At 37.6% G+C, this 19,557-nt stretch overlaps 1 protein-coding gene across 2 annotated transcripts in view; it reads left to right on the top strand.

Moving 5' to 3' along the window:
- Positions 1-19,557, top strand: part of CDH18 (cadherin 18) — a 343,866-nt gene that overhangs the window by 71,159 nt on the left and 253,150 nt on the right. For both annotated transcript variants that reach the window (XM_040587697.1, XM_040587698.1), the window contains exon 2: positions 9,592-9,688. The gene's annotated coding sequence lies outside the window, so the exon portion shown is untranslated. The remainder of the gene's footprint in view (positions 1-9,591; positions 9,689-19,557) is intronic.

Raw genomic sequence — 19,557 nt, 5'->3', positions numbered from 1 at the left:
CTTTGGAAAGGTACAAAGAAATGGAAATCAGCTTTTTAAAAAAGAAAGATGCTTGGTACTGTTAAAAGCAGGTAAAAGTTACTGATCACATCATGTGGCAGTACTATGACCTGTTCTTTGGCCAAAGCCTGCTTATTTTCATGGATGGGAGTGTGCATTTTCATAATTATATTAAGCATTTCATTTTGTATAATATTCTATGATTAGACCACTTTACTGAATGATTAATATACTCTTATACCAAAGTTACACATTTGGATTTTAATTCTGTTTAATTCACATCTTACTCTTATTGGGTGTGGTGGGAGAGCTGTGAATGAAAATATTTTGGTCCAGGAGACTATGAAGTGCCTTTCATTGTCAATAATTCTGCCTTGCCCAGAGGAAATATTTTGGTTTTGCCTTTTCCTTGTATACACAATTTCTGTATTGCTAGTTGTTAGAATGAGGCTTAAGCTAACACTGAATTGGGGCAGGGGGCGAACTTTCTCAGGCTTGGATTTCTGGCTAGGATTCAGTCAAACTTTCTGTGACGTTCTGCTGCTGCTGGTACTCAAATTGATAGAATACGTAATTAAAAAAAAATAAATAGCAACATAGACACCATCTCTGTAGCAGCAGGGCAAAGCATTTGAGATACTCAGAACCAAGTTGGAGACCCTGTCCCAGTGAATCCCGTACTATTTGCAAAGTACAAGTGCTCATTCAGTAAAGAACCTTCCTATAGTTGGTAAAAAAATTAATAGTTTAGCCATGGTGGCAGGACAGGAAAAGTGCTGCTCTTAATTTTGAGGGTGTTGGAGTGCATATGCATATGTTTGTGCATATTTGAAGGAAAAAGGTTGCTGCTGAAATGGAGGTACCTTCTTTAGGTTGTTCAATAAAGACTTAATTTGACTGTGAGGAGGTATTTTTAACACTGGTACATTGTATTAGCACCTGGGAACTGCTGACTCTTCTAAGTGTAAAAGCTTGGCTTTCAGGAGATGTGAAAAAAAACTAGGGCATATGAGCATCACTGTAGCATGGCAGCTATTAACTGCTCATGGGAGCTTCCAATACTTAAAAATAAAAAGGAAACAATTTATGTCTGGATTACAGTCCTCAATCACAGTTTCCTTTATGTTTTACATTTTGTTCTTTCTAATAAATAATAAGCCTGCTTATTGGAGTCGTGAAAAAAATAAGCTACACATCATTGATTACATGAAATTTCCACATACTTTGCTGATCAAGAAAATTTGTTATGTATTTGCCACTCATTGAAGCACGAATTCTTGCATTCATATTAGAGAATTTGAGCTCACAGTTACTATCTTGCCTGTTCAGCCTAGAGAGTTCTTAGATATTTTTGTATTTGCATGGCAGAAGGTGTAAAATAATCAGTTCATTTAGCGTTGCATGTTAAGTTTGGGTTTATTTCTGTTTGGTTTTTGTTTTGGTGTTGATGAGGGTTTTTTGGTGGGTTTTTTTTGTTGTTGTTGTTTGTTTGTTTTGTTTTGTTTTTTTTAAATTGTGAACCATCTAAGACTTCTTTAGAAAACTGCTGAGGAAATGCAATGCTTGTTCTTATACTCATTCATTTTCAATGAATGCACAACTAATGTTTTGAAATCCAGGGTAGCTTTGTATTAGAAACCCTTCTAAGTGGTTTTGGAAAGTGGTAAGACAATCTGCAAGCAAACATGTTTTCAAGTGGTGCTCATCATTTCTAGCTGGTTGAACTTCTTTCAGTGTCGGGTAAAGACTGCGAAGCATTCACGGTACAATTGATTCATACAAGGTTTAGTGTTTCCTAAATAAACTAGATTTGTTACTCTGTATATTCTCAGGACAGCTATCCTAGGCGTAAAATTCACAGTGCATTAACACAGTGGGTGCCCCAGAGTTACCCCAGGGAGCAGCATGGTGGGAAGGTGGTTACTGTTCCTGGAGCAGATGATGTGACCTGCTAAAGCAGCAGCACCTTCTTCCCAGGTGTTAACCAGGTGCTTTATGGGCATGCAGGCTGTGTGTGGGTTATAGGTAAGGAGTGGGTCCCCAGTGCCGGCAGAGTGCCATGGATCAGTCTCCATCTTGCTGCTGGGGCATAAACGTGTTGGCGTGGCAGTGCATGTGGCTTGTGTGCTGTAAATTGGATGCTCTAGGTTTACAGGCTTTAGGAATGATCCTGTTACATGAATCTTGTCCCAAAGGAGGCCTTTCTGTTTCTCAGATCCATCTCAAACAACTGCATCATGCTGATACCTAATGTGTTTTATATTGTTCAGTGAAAAACATAACGTTGGAGACCTCTTGACCTCTTAAGGAGGAGTCAGTAGATAGATAGGTTACTGAGGACAGAAGCCTCTGAGAGCATAGAGGAGCTTATGGGGAATTTATGCAAGATGACTTAGCCAACAGGTTGCTGCTTTTTTGTAGGGCTTGGGGTTTTATTTTTTTTCTTGGATTAATTTTCTGCCAGATTAGAGAGCTGTGTCATTTTATATAAAGGCTTGGCAGGTTCCAGATCTAATGTGGTGAAAATGGGGGGAACAGCAGGCTGGATGTGGGGAAAGAAAAATAGGGCACCTTTATTTCAGTAACCTTTCTTTAGCCATGAGGCAGATGAAAAGATGACCAGAGGGATGTTCCTTTGTACATGCTTTTGTAAAGTAGCTTCCTAGACAGAAACCTATTCGAGAGGTTTGTAAATACCTCTCAAGCAAAGCCAGGAGGGAGAGCTTTGACGACTATGTAGCCTTCTTGCATTGTGACTTGAAGGCTAATGAACTTGAGTTGTTTCAGACTGCATAAGGTCAGGTGAGGCCTGATTTCCTAAAGCAATTAATGCCCACTGTGCCACTGAAGTCAGTTTGGCTTGTGTTGTTACATTATGGGAGTGGTTTTGGTCAAATACACTATGTTATGACAACATGCCTGTATGTTTGCTAGGTCTGAACCCAGTCGGGAGAAGCTCCTATTTATGGGGTTTTTTTTAAGAAGAAAAAAAAAAAAAAAAAAAAAAAAAGGTACAACATTCTTGGAATGCAATGAGTTTACTCCACAGGACCGTTGTGTGATAATTATTGCTCATTACATTATAATGAGCACTTGCTCTATTCATTGCGGAGCTTATTATATTTTAATGAGTGTTGTGACTCCCCTACAGAGCAAAACTCAAGAATGTCCCTGTGCACGTGTCTCATTTAAATGGATGTGTTGCACGTTTTGGGACTTGTGTGCATGTACTTAGTTGAACATGTAGCTGTAATTTTTGCTTTTAGATATAGGGTATTACTTTTCTTAACTTTGCAGAAATCCGCAAACGTGAATGCTTCTATACTTAGCATTCATATTTCATACCAGGTGAAAGATGAGTGGTTTTATTAAAAGGCTTTTGTATTAAAGGACAGCTTGTAAATATTGCTCAGGACTTCAATGTATTCATTAAAATAAAAGCTTGTGAATATTTTTAGAAAAAAACATTAATTAACATTTAAGTTTATGGCATCTGTAAACTAAATAAAGGAACTTAAAATAGAATTGGCATTTGTCCTCTGGGGCCATCGACATTCTGGCATCACTGTATTCAGGAAAATCAGAACCAGAAACTGAATGCCATACAGATTGATTTGTCTACAAGGTCTTCAGCCTGCCAGTCTGTGTAGTCAATCTTTGTAGATTGCTGGTGATCTTGCTGTGACACCAAAGCTTTTGATAACAACATTCCTGTAATGTCCACATACAGTGTTAGCCCTAAAGGGAAACACTTTGCTCTTCTCTATCATCTCCTGATGTTGCCACAGAAGCAGCTTCAAAATGAGGCAGACTGTATGAAAAATAGTGTTCTATCAACATTCAGACTTAAAAACATGAACTGATTTTCCAACGTGGCAAAAGTTGTTTATCCTTTGTGAAACCTGAAGGCCACCTTCATTTTCTTATTTTAAAACCCACAGTATTAGTACATTCAAACTGATAGATGGATCTTTTATCAAACCGTACTTTTATTTTCTGTACTCTTCCTCTACTGTGTCACTTTTATTTGAACATCTTTTACCATCCACAGAGACTTGCAAGGAGGAATTACTGAATTTATGAGTGCAGAGCAATTATTTATTGGCTGCTACAAACAGTAGGTAGGTAAGGCTAACCTGCTGCTGGACAGAACATTATAATGCCAGCTAACTGGAATGTGGATTCCTGCTGAGTCCCTGCACACCAGTTTCCACTCAGGTGGGGAACTGTGAGTCTTCATCGCTGCTGAGGATGGGGCAATTGTTGGTTTTGCTTAGGTTTTGTCTTCCCAACTCCCCACTATTTTTTCTCATGTCTTTAAACTTTTTCATGATATTTTATACTTTTTCATTACTTTTTTGTTACTGCCCACTCTATATTTTCACTTCTATCTTTATTTTACCTGTAGCTGCATTAAAGGTCTGAGTTCTTTGCTCCATTTTGATGGAGTCTTCAATATACCTGACGCTAGAGAACATTATATTTGGAACAAAGATGGACTTTGATTAGTTGCAGAAACAAAGAACTTTAAATGGATAGTTCGAATCCAGTTTGGCCCCATTCCTGCTGTAACTGTGAACATATCTTGTCTGCAGAAAATGTTAGGTTATGGACTGCACATAATGACTGACCTTTTAAACTCCTGTCTCCCATATATCTCAAGCCAATGAAAGGGAGTCTTGTATACCTCATGTGCAATTCTGCTGAGTAATTTTAGCAATTGATTAAAAAAAGCAGAAAGGAAAGGATAAAAGAGATGAACTGAAGAATTCAATAAAGAAGTAAAAGTATGTAATTTAAGAAAAAGATTGAAACCTTTTTTTGGATATGATACAATAAAAGAAGGGCATGACTAAACCTGTTTTTTTGCTCCTCTTGAAGTATTGTTCCAGATTATTGTAGTAAAGGTGTCAATTAGAGTCAGCTCTTTTATGCCTCATCTTTTTCTTTTCACAAGAAGATGTAGTTAGTTTTATAGGTTGCTACATTATGAAGTTGTTTGGCTTTCTTGTATTTTTGGGGTTTTTTTTGGGGGGGTGGGGGTGGTAGTGGTTCCCCCCACTCCCACCCCCTGCCGAAGCTATTTATGCAGTAGATGTCTTACTCCTAAAGAGGATTACAGGCTTAGACCAAATAATTAGTGTTTATAATTCCTTTTTAGGATATTATGAGCAATATACTAGATATCAAGAATTATACCTATCTTCTGCTTAATTTTGTCTCACCAGGGCAAAATATATTTGCATACTGAGTTGGATCCCAACCTTGAGATGTGTTGAGATCCTCAGCCAAGGGCCTCAGCATTTTATTTGCACTCCTGCTCAACAGCACAGAAAGAACTTTTGCAATGGAGATGGCTTCTTTTGGGATTAACCTTCCCATTGTACCAACCAAGGGGCTTCCCCACAGGTACCATCATTATTTCATGCTGAATAAAATGCACAAAAACCTTGTATTCAGGAAGCAGGTCTTTGCAGCAGGGTTGACACCAGGGCTTACTCAAGAAGCCTGATTCAGACATCTACATCTCTTTTTTTTTGGTTATTGGATACTACTGTTGTCCCATCTGCAACAGCTGTAATAGTAGTGTTGGAATTGCCTTTACAGGCTTAGGAAACTGTTCTTCCATCCAATTGCTTGCCTCTGCCTTTTTTATGATAAGGTTTCTTCTTGCTATAAGGACTAAATGAATTCTACATTTCAACTCTTTGCATAAATTGAGGGAAAGAGCCCTACTAACCAGACTAATTTTTCAACACTTGAAAGATGCTAAGTGGAAGACATCAATCTTATTTACAGTATGTTACAGTTGAAAGTTATCAGTTTTTTGGTTTGTTCATTGAGTGTTTTTTTCTTTCTTTTTTCCTTTTCAGCTTGCTTTAAAATGACTGGTTTGTTTATACCTGTTGTGTTCTCATGTAGATATTTCTTTGTCTCTGTTCCTTAGTGCATAAACACATCCTTTCATTTTTATTAGGTTTCTCTGCAAGGTGTAAATAACTATAACAAATACACCATTCCTGTGTGAGGCGTCTCAAAAATATTGTTATTGAGTAGATTCCCAAAGGCCCTGTAAGACTGGCATCTTAACGTTTATTCAGTCTGATCCTCTACAGTTTGCACTTTTTCTGTTTGAAAGACCACATAATTCTCCACTGCCTAAAGGCATGAGAGATTCTTTTTTCTCACAAGCAAAATGAATAGGTATTTTCAGCTACCTCCATTTTGTTTAAAGTTTGTCTTTGAAAGCTTAGCATGATGAATTTGAGATTTCCTTTCAGGCACATACCTATTTCTTTCTATTACTTATATTTTAAGGTTATACTTCTCACTCCTCATTGCTCAAGTGCAGTAGAGGATTATTGAACTTGTCTTTGTCAGGGAGCTCTGACAGACTGCAGTACTACTTTTCCTTTTGAAGACCTTTTTATACATAAAGTGGTTTGTGGTATCTTTGATGTTGCCTAATTGGAATCTGAGAAGTGAAAAAATAAATAACTGAATGAATAGGTGAGCTGTGTGCCTAAGGTTGTACATAATCTTATTTTGCTTTCAATCATCCTCCTATTCTTACACCTTGCGGCCAGGTAACCCTCTAATACTATTGCTTTATTTATCCCTATCATCTGTTTCTGGGTTTGAGTCTCTCAATTATCTGTCTCTCACACCTTGAACAGAAGCTCCTGAATTTGCATTTGTCTTTATGCTCCCTCAGAATCTTGCTCGAAACTTTTAACTGGCCTCTTTTTTAATGGGTTGCCTTTCTTGAACAGCTGTTTTTCATCCTGTCTCATCTACTTGTCTCACCTAGTTTAGGCTTAAGTTTCTTAGGACAGGACAATCTGACTTAAAACTTGGTGCAGATGCTGTTCACACAGGCAGCTCAGCAGAAGTCATGCTCCTTGGTGTGGCATTACCCAGCGCGGCGCTAGGGCCCAGCTGCCAGCAGTCCTGCTGGAAAGGACATGGGGGTCTGGTGGGCACCGAATTACGGGTGAGGCATGCACCCCTGCAGCAGGGGAGGCTTCCTGGTGGCCAGGTACAGCTGGCAGGCTGGGGCAGGGAATTCTTCTCTTTCATTGCAGTGGGATAGCTGTGCCCAGGTTACAGTGCTCCAAAACACGAAGGAGGTCAGGAAAATGCAGAGTGTTGAGTGGAAGGCAACTGAGGTGCTAGAGGATTTGTTTTGCCAGGAGTCAAGAGAGAAGGCACGGCAGGGAGCTGGTGGTAGGAGCAGCAGAGGAGCCAGAGCCGGGCTGTGTTGGGAGGCGCACAGCAGAAGGGCAGGGGACAGTGGCCATAAGTGGCAATGAAGGAAACTCACATCGGGTATAAGGAGGCAGCTTTTCACAGGCAGTGAGGTTAAGCAGCAGTACCGGTTGCTTAGAGAGGGACCTCCATCCCTGCAGGTTTTTAAAACTTGTCTGGACAAGGCCATAAAGGAACCCAGCCTAACCTGGAAGTTAGCTCTGCCCTGAGGAGTCTGGACTAGATGATCTCCAAAAGTTCCTTTCAACCTACATTTTTTTGTTTTTATTGTCCAGTCTGAAGTGCTATTTGCAGTGTTTACTTTACTGTTTGCTATTAAAACCACAAAACCCCCACTTTAAAAATAAATGTTAAATGTGCTGTGAAGCTATGTGGCAATTTCACAGGGATCACATCCAATTCCAAGTCTTTTGCAATACACTTCTTTAGTAGTCTTGACATGGGAATGTATTGTATCTATTAAGTGCTTATTTTCAGTCACCTTGGATGTGAATGTTCTCTCCAGACTTCAGTAACTGGAGAAACTAGATTAGAGGATTAGATAGACTCACTTTTGGAGGATACATTTTACTTCCACTGATTATGAAGTCATGTTCCCTTCTTCCAGAAACATATTTTTGTGGAGAGTTAGGAGTGTATGTGGAGAGGTAAGAACATTAGTGCATGGAAAAATTCAAGACTTGGAGCCACAGGAAGGTTAAGTCAGGCTTGCTTGTCATAATGGCAAGAGCAAATTGATTTATAGAGTTGGATGTCTTTAAGGCCTAAGGAGAAGATAAACCTGTGAAGATGAAGCAATTGTTTATGTCATCTTGGGGGTAAGGTACAGAAAATAGAGTCTGATTACTAGAAGGACCAAAGATTTCTTTGGCACTGGGGTAGTATGTAAAGGAAAGAAGTTGAAGCCCCATGAAGGAAAATGACTCAGATGGACAACAGTGTGTTCTAGAAATTAATGATGAAAAAAAGCTTCTTTCTGTGCTTAAAGTATTACCCTAATTTGTAAGATAGCCCTCTTATTTAGTAGGGCAGAATTTGAAGTCATTCTTCTGATTTGTCTAAGTTTAGAGTATTCTTTTTTCCCCTCGAGCGGCATGCCACTACAATTAAGTACATTGATTTACAGCACGGCCTGGCACAAAATACTGGTGTGTAGTGCTTTTCTCAGTGAGTGAGGCTCTACCTGGCATTAAGCAGAAGGGAGCACCCACTGTCCTGCAGGACTGAGTCTACTGCTTCACTTCTGTGGATGTTTACGATTTTCCCGATTTCCAATGCAGCTGCATTTGCTATCCTAAGTAAATGCAACGTGTGTAGTGCATCGTGCAACCTTCAGAGAAATCTCAAACAACCGTATTATTTCCCCACCGCCCCAGTATATACTAAATAGCATGGAGAAAAAAAGGTCTGTTGCAGATGGAGACAGAAAACAATGTGGACATTGCATTAACCAAGATACCATCTTTTTCATTATTTGTGAGATTTTCCAGGAAGAGTAATACCATGTTATATGTTGGTCGGCTCTGAGTTCTTTGGGAGTGTGTTTCTAAAACAAAATTATTTTGGAATTATTTTGCTAAGTTGATTTCATCCTTTAGTTTTAACATTGTAAGTTTTCTTTATCTGGAATGTGAGACCTATTCTTAGGCAAGGAATGGCTTCGTATCAGCTTAGTCAGATTACTTTCTGTTATGATTTGCATGGACTTCTCTCAAACACTACTGAATGTATCAGCTGGCACCTGAAGGAATCATAATTGAGTTCAACTGCCAGCTCTGGCCAGCTACTTCAAAATAATGAAATGTTTTTATTTCTTAGAAGTGGCAAGAATACTGCATCATTTTTGCTGTTGCAGGGTCTCCTAGAAACCGCTCATTTTTTTTCTACTTTTTTGAATGAAAAAGGGTAATTTAGATGTTTTTTTCTTCCCAGCATAGAAATCCAATTAGAGTGTGTTCTATCCGGGCAGAAATTGTGAGAGTAGCTACTTCACTCCTACCTTTCTTTCTTTTCCATGGAAGCAGCGTGTCATCTGTTTGAATTAATTACAGATTGCTGACCGTGGTGAAAGAAAACATGGCATCATTCTAGTGTTTACTAGAGATTACCTGTCTTTTTTATAATGTGAAGGGTTAAAGATGCCAAGTTAGCATCGCAGTAACATTGCTTTGCAAGTGTCTTTGACATTTCCTTCTGAAATTTATGATCTCCTGTCCAGAACCAGGCCTTAAAACACATCCTAGTCCAGTTACTGAAAAGAGACTAAATTAAAAGAATATTTCCCGTGCTATCTCAGTAAGATTATTTTTTTTTCATTTCTAGGTGTTGTGAAATGAGCAGAGAATGAATTTTATTTGAAGTAAGCCGAGGAGAAGCACAGCCTTCTGGCTAGAGCACTGGTCTGGAGCTCAAGAAGAAGGTGAATTCATTCTTTTCTTGCTCGTTTCAGCAGAGCAATTTTTAGCTTGTGTAGCAGGTAACATTTACTTGCATTTAATGATCAGTTTGGTTAGATACGTATCCGAAGGGGCTGAATTACTGCCTGATTTTTACCACTGGTTCTGTGTGACTGGGCAACAAGTTGGGCTCTTAGAGATAGGCTTTACATGTACCCAACTCATAGGCTCTGGGGCTGGTTGTTGTGGCCATAAGATGACTGAGGAAGGGGAAGAATCGGGAAGCCCCAAGTAAAAGTATCTGGACTGTCTCCTTAAGGGACCCTACTCACAGCACCTTCTCTCAGTTGAACTGTAAATTTTAAATTCTGCTGGGTTCAGCAGGTGCCTCATATAAGCAGCTTCCTTGTGTGAATGTGGCCAGTCCTGGAATAAGTCTTACCTTTTAAGGATATAGTTTTATCAAATGCTGCTACCTTCTTGTGAGAATTCTCCTAGTTTTATATTTGTATTGGTTTGGGTTAATCCATAAACATTAGATAGCATAGAAATCTGAGGAGTTCTGTTCTCTTCTTTAGTTTCATAAGGCAGATATTTTTCTTAAAGCCATGGCCAATCTCTAATAGAGTTTACTGTTGTGTCTGTGGTATTCTGCCACTTCTTCCTCTCACTTGTCCTCCAAAACGTTAAGGTTATGGTCTGAAATGCATTCTTGGGTGCCACTGAGCTTGGCACAACGTTACATTCCAAGCCTACCTTAGCTGCTGTTCACCAAATCCCGCCCGAAGTTGCTGTATCCTGCTGTCTGACATAGAATTGCATTGGTAGCCTCTCCTTAACTTGTCGAATAACCTGCATTTAAACCCAAAGTTTAATCTGATACTCAAAGTTTTGGCTGGCACCAGGACTGGCTATGCATGCAGTTAAGCTAGCGGATAGATGTTAATGAGGAGCAGGGGTAGGTCATGGAAGATAACTTTTTACTTAACTCACCATCAGAAAAAAGATATCTAGTAACAACTGTGTAGTTATAGAAGTGTGAAAAGATGGTGGAAATCTAGCAAAATAGGTCATAGGTTTGACAATAAAAATATTTTTTTTTCTAGACTTTATTTTTTGCTTCTTGTCCTGCTGTGATTGGCCCCAAATGCAAGATTACCACCACATAACACTATATTTTTATCTGGTGAGCAAGTAGGCATTGATGCCTCAGTATGTAATTAGTTTTTACTTTAAATGCTCGATTTCATCTTAGAGAATTGGGGAACGAACCCTGCTTAATGTGCAGGACTCACTAAAATTAACTCTGAAGATAATGAGCCAGAAATTTTGCTGATTAATGCCTGATGCAGCAATAGTGAAGTCAAAACTATTGCATAGAATGTAACTCAGAAATAGCTTGTGAACATGTGCAGAAATCTTTCTTTGGCAAATTTTTTTAATTCCTTCAAGTATTTCCTAGTACTTGAAGGTCTCCGTCATGGCTGTCAAAAGTCATGATTGGGCTTGCAGATAGTGCAGTTGACATAATGTCCGTTGAGTCTAAAGATTTATTTTTTCTTTCCTTTAAAAACTTATAGCCAAATGTTACCCTGGAAGTTTTGAGGCATTGATCATGGTTGTTTCCAGTACTGTTGTAGCGGCAATATGGTTAAATGTTCTTTGGCATACCTCTCAGAAATGCGGAATTACATGGGAAGATTAAAAAAAAAAAAAAGAGTATAAATCTATATGGATATATGTTTGTGTGTGTCTGTGGTTATCTGTGCTCGTATGAAGGCTTACTTTCTGGTAAGCACCCACAAAAAAATATACATGTGTAAAGACACAGGTGCTGCACTATCTGTGTCTCACCACAGTATTATTTTTTTAACATTAATAATAATAATAGCCCTTTTAAATTACAGTTATTTATTTAGTGCTTGCATTTACTGTATATTGTATATATACAGTGTATATACATATTACTGCATACAACATATATATAATGTATATTTACTGTAGGGGAATACTAAGATTGTATATGTAGTTCCCATGTTCTAACGGGCCTAGAGCTGACTCATTAAACAATGAAACAGAGGTGTTTTTGTAGCTAGATGTACCAGTCTAATTATTAAGCGAAAAAAATGTTTATGGCCTGCAGAGTGCACTTTCGAGAGACTGTTCCATTTTCATTTGTTTTGTCAGTAGATTTTGATAGCTGTTTGGAGCTGATAAAATCGTAGATTTCTTTCCTGGATCAGATCAGTTTTGTGCCTTAGCAACAGCACTTCTTATTTTTGACCTTAGTTAACAGTTTTTCAGAACACAAATATTTTGCAGTCAGTGTAATCACAGGAAGTTTAATATACAGATCAACTTTCCTTTTAATATACAGATCAAGTTTCCTAACAGAGAACTTAAAGACAGAAAATCTTAGAGTTACTGACCATGCTTGTCTAGTGTTACAGCCTTATGGAAAATCATAGAGGGAAGAAGATGTAAGCATTGATCTCTACTTTAACAGATTCTTAACTTTATGTAGTGTGACTGATTCTGTTCCAGTGGTGGGACAAGTTGTTCTGTAATGCTGGGCATCCAGATAAACCTGCAGAGAATGGATATTGGGTAACCTACCGGGCAGTAAGTGACAAAGGCTGAAAGAGCATCTAAGACCCAATGTTGTAGCTTCTTTCCTTACAATATATGTGATGTATTTGACATGATACAGGAAGGTTCAGTTCTTAGATCTATAAAAGTACCCACAAAGCATGACGAAGATAAAAGGCACGCAAAGTAGAAGGTCATATTTTCTTCTCAGATGGATGGTTCTTGGGCTGTTGGTGTTTTAGCAACTAAAACTTGTGGAAAAATATTTTTGTGAAAATCTTTGATTTTTTGGCCAAGGATATCCTTTAGTTATTATATCTTTAGAAGAAAGATTATTTTTTTTTCTACTTTTCTATTATCACAGAACCTGAAGTGGCTGATTACTATTGTAGGCTAACCTTGTCTAACAGGGCAACATCTAAAGAGATGAAACAATGCTTAAAGTAATGCCAAAGACTGAAAAATGTCAAGATGTCGAAAATGTCTTCTGGATAGGTTAAAAGTTATTTTCAAGAGTGCATAAGTGAAAGGGAAAGAAGTTAGGTCTGTTGGGCCTCACTCCAAAATACAGTTTGGCTGTGAAAACTAACATTCCTCCACAATGAACAGGTTTTTTTCTGAGAAATACAAGTAATGATACAGCAAGAGCATAAAGCAAGTCAACTGGCTGTAGTACAGATTTAGCCTTGTTGTGAACAGGTTAAGCATTTTTTCTTTTGCAAGTGCATTGTTTTGTAAATTTGTAAGATTACTTTTAATGATACTGTGTTTTTGTGGTTTTGTTTTTATTTAAAAATGCAAAACCAAAAAAAGCAACTGGATTTGCTGAGCATGTTACCACTAGCAAGCATGTTACCACAAGCAGGGATTTCTAGCACACTGGAGTTTGTAAAGGTAAAAGACTTCATGTAGGCTAGTTTCAGAGCTTGCATGAAAACATTAGCAGAGGAAAAAAAAAAGTCTTCCAGTGGTCATTAAGAGGATGCTTGCATATGTGCAAAACACTCAAAAACATGCGGTAATATTCAGAACATCAAAATAACATTTTACATTTCTGTAGAAGCCTTGAATGCTTAACAAATATCAAATTCCTCATTCATCTTTTCTTAGTCAAAGTGGGCAAGAAGAAGGAATGTAATTCATTATAGTAGGACTTAGGTTATACTGGGTGCAGTTCAGTATTCCTGGGAAGCGGGGTATTTTGAAGAAAAAAAAAAGTCTTTATTAATGTTAGCATTGAAGAAAATTCAAACTCCCCAAATTCCTGAAATCTTATGCTGTGTGAGAAGCAAAAAAATGAAGTATGTCTCAAAATCTGAAAGTAACTAATACCCTAAAAAATATTTACTGTTTAGGTCTTTAATCCAGTATGTATCAGTAACAGCAATGAAGCAATCAGAGGAAGAAAAGGAGGAAAATGAACCTCAGTGGATAATCTCACTGCACAAAAGCAATTTAATACATGGAAGAATTGTTTTGGTAGTAATTAAACTCAGTAATTATCTCAGGATTTGGATGTAGTATATTTATATATATATATGGTTTATTTTGTTTTAATCCTAAGTGCAAAAATAACCTATATCATAGGGAATAAACTTTTGGCATGACATTGTAGTATTTTAGTTAAAATTTTGCAGTAGGCCTTAAGACCTGGTATGCAAAGCTTTTCCAGGGAAAAGAAAAATGTGCAGCTTCCTTATAACTGTATGAAACACTTGTATTTATTTTTTAAAAGTAAGTAAAAAAAGAAAGAAAACCCCCAAAGCACCTTTTTATTGTCTCAAAAAAAACTGAAAGGAATTAGTATTTTTTATTGATGATGAATGACCTGCTTACGTATTTAGCTATTACAGGGATAATTCTTCAATTACAAATCTTTTCCTTTATTGTGATGGTTGGTTAGACCAATGCATGGTTACAAATGTAGAAAGAATCAAGAACTGGGAGATTTAGCCCATCTGCATGATTAGTTTTTTTCAAATGTTGTCAAGTTATATTTTCAAGTAATTAACATCCACCACTGGCTTTAAGGTTCACAAAACTTCTCATTAAGATAGTAAATAGGGGTCATTTTTGTTCTGAATGTGTTAGATATTTCTAAATAAGTGATTTTACCTCATATTCTACAATACAACGTCTTGATTTGCAAGTCAGAGGTGCATTTTATTTCATAATTATATAGTCAAAAGATCTTAGCTTATGGTTTAATAAGAGTCACTTGTGAATGATGTTGGCTGTGGACATTCTTATCAATTATTTCCATTTTATGAAAGGAAGGGAACAACTGACAGATATAAAGACTACTGTATTTCGGATGAGCCTGAGTGACAGGCAGCAGCACCTAGCTCAGCACTCTCAGCTGTTATTGTCACGCTGCTGTGGTCTAATTCAGTAGCATATGTCAACACTTCTGTAATTTATCCAGTGTTTGTTTGTTGTATTGATTTGCTCCATCCCATAAATGAACAGAATATGGAAAGAAAAACAGTCAACATTTTTATAATGAGGTTATTCAGGTGTTTGATACGTACTACTGTGAATTGCCATGGTTTATCATGTTTCCTACCTCTTTGCTTGAATGTAAGTCATAAATAAGGTTCTTTTGTATTACATGCTGCCAGAGAAAAGACATTTCAAATTGCACCTAGCCCTCATTTTTGAATAGTGACAAGCATTTTATATCATGAGATGATTTACTATTTGATGTTTGGAAAGGATGTCTACCTAAATTCAATCTGTTGCCTTTTAACCACTTACATGGTTTGCTAGTACTGTCTTACCTAACCTGTAAAACAAACGCCTGATTCACAGTTGACTACATCTTCTCAAAAATGCCATGATGTTAATCTATCTAAAACCTGTGCTCTTTAAAATGTTGCAAGTACTGTATTTTTGGTTTTAGATTTCATGGGTGCTTGAACTGCTAGATGTTTTTACATTTTTAGTCCATCTTACAATAAAAAAGTATCTTTTAATGTACAAACTAAGATATTAATTTTGTGCTTTGAGGCCAATTTGTGCAAAATGATGCACTCTGTTAACATTTGTATACACTTGTTTATCTGTTTTGGCTTCTGAGGCTTATTTTAGTATGCCTTAAATCTTTGCTTTTTTATTACAATTAGTAATACAATTCTCCTCATTGCCTATTTTTCTTACATGTTGTCAGCAAGGTCTTTTAAGGATTAGGATGGCAGACATGCAAAGTGCATAGATTTTTCTCAGCCCCATCGATTGCCAGTGCTGAGGAACAATCTAGTCTGTGTATATGGGATCTATTTCCCATATATATAAAGCATATCTTTTTTTAGTGAATAGCATATGGAAAGGTGTTGACATTCCATGTCATCCTTTATCTGTTTTTACCACAAAATGGTGTCTGAGATACAATGTTTCTGTACAAATTAAAGGACAGAAAATATGCACACAACTTGTACTACTCCAGTAACGCAGCCAGTGTCCATTTGTGGAAGTATGACTATAAGTGGTAACTTAAGCAAGTTGTCTGTTTTACTTGATTAATTTATTTTCTTCCCCCCAAGAGGAAAAACTGGTCAGCTTTGAAGTGACTTTGTAATAAAACTGTAGCAACTTAAAGCTTTTATTGTAGATTCACATGCTTAAAATGTTAGTCGTGGCAATGGTGTGGAATTTTCTTGTCCCTCCTGTCTAGTAAAACTGTGATTGAAAATGAGCGTGTTGATGATCAGGAACGTCTGGGACGTGTGGATTTATCCAGTTCAACACTATAATAAAATTTGCGAGGAATCCTGAGTCGACTTCTGAACCTCTTGGCTGGTTTTGCTTGGTACAGTGGTAACAGAAAGTGTTAGGTTATGTCAGCCACTGCACGGAATTTCATGCATGGCAATGTTGATTTACAGAGACGTATTTATGCTAAAAAGAATGTTTGTTTAGTCATAAAATATCTCAGACATATCCAGCCACAATTCTCACCATCTTCGCTACTCACCCACTTCATTTCACATATTATTTTCTTTTGTTGTATCACTTACCCTTACTGCGCAAACTTTAAATCAGACTTTATATTCACCTGATAAAAATGCAATCTGGTTCTTCCTGTAGAGAAGTAGAAGAAAAGCCGCAAGTGTGAGCCTGACATCTAGGAACTGGGATAATATACAGGGAGAATTTTTAAGTCAAACTCTCAAATGTACAGATTCCTTTAGGCTGTAGGCTTTAGTTTTCCTTGGGAATGTTTTTCCTCTGAAGAGTTAGGCTGATCAGAATGATTGTTCCTTTCCTGTTGGGCTGGGATAGTATTTATCAGTCTCAGTGCAACTGTTCCATAATGTATAACAGGCTAGTTATATCAAAGGCATAAGCTAATTAATTACCTAGAGCTTACTGTGAGGAGCTGTTGTTCATGTTTTCTTTATCTGTGGTACAGTTGAGTATTGTGCAGAAATACACTTCTAAAACCTTATCTGTGAGGCTTGAAAGACTTCTGACATAAGCCAACAAAGCTCAGAGAAATCTCACCTGGATTCTGATAACACTGAAGAAATGTTAAGATTTTCTTTTCTCTTTTACTGTACTGTATATTCCTAAACATTTGATCATTATTGCTTAAAGCTCTTTAGAGGTATGGTATGGAAAGAAGAAATTTCAGATACAGTGTAAAAACGTGCATTAATACTCTCATAGGCAGATGGTAAACTAACCAAAAAATGATATTTTTAATTTATTTTTTTTTGCTTTATGGCCATTAATCTTTCATATATTATTTGCATTCTGATACTACAGGCCATTGTTAACGATAATGCATGGGGCTGGGTATTGCACTGATAGAATTAAACATAAAAAGTGTTTGTTGGAATTGCTGTGTCTCATAGTACTTTATACTCTAACGTTAACAGCATTTGTTATTTAAATATAATTAGTTGTGTGATTTTGCATGTGGGGCTGTCTAGAAATACCTTTATGTATATTTAATAGAAGTGATAGAAGACCTTTTAAAAATTACAGAGTCACAGAATTGTGTGGGTTGGAAAGGACCTCTTGAGATCATTTAGTCTGACCTCTCTACACAAGCACGGTCAGCTACAAGGGGTTGCCGAGGACCGTATCCATTTGGGTGTTGAATATTTCCACAGATGAAGACTTTGCAACCTCACTGGGCAACCTGAATACCCACAGTAAAGATGTATTTTTTGGTGTTCTTTTGGAATATTTGAGATTGTGCCTGTTGCCTCTTGTCCTGTCACTGGGCACCACCGAGAAGGGTCTGGTTCCCTCTTATTCATTCTTTGCCTTCAGGTCTTTATACACATTGATAAGACCCCTCTGAGCCTTCTCTTCTCCAGGGGAAACAGTCCCAGCTCTCTCAGCCTTTCCTTTTTGAGAGGTGCTCCAGTCCCTTAATCGTCTTTCTGGCCTTTTGTTGGACTCTCTCCAGTATGTCCATGTCTCTATTGTACCAGGGAGCCCAGAACTGGACCCAATACTCCCGGTGTGGCCTCACCAGTGCTGACTAGAGAGGAGGGATCACCTCCCTCAACATTACTGGTAACATAGCAGTGACAAAGATGTGACATTACAGGGTTTTATCTTTCCTTTTCCAGTAGGGCTACTTTAAATGTTACCAATCTGGAAATGATTGCACACAGATGTCACCATGTTTTCAAAGTCAAGAGAAATCAATATTTAGGAATTTGAACTCAATCAGTTAATTTTTTTGTGCTGTGGAGCCAATAACTTAGTAAATATGCTTTAATGGAGTTAAGGAAGAAGATAATTTCTTTTATAAAGCTATGAAAGACACTGCTTAGAATGAATTCATACAAAATTGATAGTAGAATTTTGCACTCTGAGTAAGTTTATAGCTAATTTGATCTCACACCCTCTTAGTATTGAAACTAATGAACTACTTATGGTGTCACTACTCATAAATAGCCACATTACTGCTAATAAGTTCTCTGAAAACTTGCAACATATCTTTTGTAAAATGACTTCTGAAAAGCCATGTAGTAGCGTCTTGATTGTTTAAATTTCTGTGTGCCACATTGCATCATTCATTAGCTTTTCTTTTGCAATGAAGACAAAATGCAATCTCAAACTTAAAATTCATTGGTTTCCTGTTGTGGATGATTTAATTTGGTTTTGATATTATTGTCAAAATTCTAGCACACAGCTCAAAAGAGTCAAAATTCAAATTCTTTCAGGTTTGAAAGAAAATTTATGAGTAGGGCAAATCACTAGCAAAGCTGGTGTGGACAACAAATGATTGCTGACAGAATCAGGAGTTACAGAAAATAAAGATGTTTGTCAGCACAGTGTGTAAGGGCTTCCTTTTTAGCATGGTGGTAAAGGCATGTTTAAATGTAGGATCAAGGTAAATGGCAGTTTAAATCCTGGAGAATGAAATAATGTTTATGGAGAAATTGTGAGCGTGAGGTAGGACATGAGAGAAAGTTCAGAGGGTTTTATTTGGAAATTCAGCAAATAGATGATGGTTGTTGGACCCAGACAGTTACTAAAATGAAAGTTGAATTGTAATGCTGCTCAGTAGAAGAGAAGGAGTAGTGAGAAGGGAAATTTTAGGAGAAAAGAAAGGAAAAAGCTACCTTTCCTTGATCTAGCAAGAGCTGGGAGTGAGAGAAGTGTCCTCTGAGAGGGGTGGCCACTTCAGACGGATCTTACAGATCTTTCTAATACTTAGAAGGGAGAATTAGCTGAGATGATCATGCAGTTGTTTGTATTTTTGTTTTTAGTTAATAGAAGATGTTTCCTCGTTTTGTTGCTTCTAGTCAGGGATAGTAGATGTATGACATTTGAGGGGCAGGCTTGAAAGGTCATAGGTTTATGTTGGAAAAGACCTTTAAGATCATTGAGCCCAATGGTAAACCTGACACTGCCAAGTCCACCACTGAACTGTGTCCCTAAGTGCCGTGTCTACCCATCTTTTAAATACCTCTGGGGATGGTGACTCAACCACTTCCCTGGGCAGCCTGTTCCAATGCTTGATATCCTTTTAAATGAACAATTTTTTCCTAATATCCAACCTAAACCTCCACTGGTGCAACTTGAAGCTGGTTCCTCTTTCTTGTCCTATCAGTTGTTAATTGGAAAAAGAGACCGGTGAGTTACAAAAAGATACTGAATTTGTATTGGATGATGTGCGGAGGCTGTGCTGCTGTTTAGTGCTGCACCACTACTGAGGAGCAGATAGTAGAGTATATCTTAACAAAAACAGCCAGTTTACACCCTTTCAAAATTGCATTTTTCCATTTGCTCTGTCCATTATGCTTGGGAAAAGGCTTTTGTATTGTGTCCTATGAAT

Source organism: Falco naumanni, chromosome 3, assembly GCF_017639655.2.
Source record: "Falco naumanni isolate bFalNau1 chromosome 3, bFalNau1.pat, whole genome shotgun sequence".
NCBI classification, from domain to species: Eukaryota; Metazoa; Chordata; class Aves; order Falconiformes; family Falconidae; genus Falco; species Falco naumanni.
The sequence above is the reverse complement of the archived record's forward strand: the minus strand, read 5'-3'. Positions and strand labels throughout refer to the sequence as shown.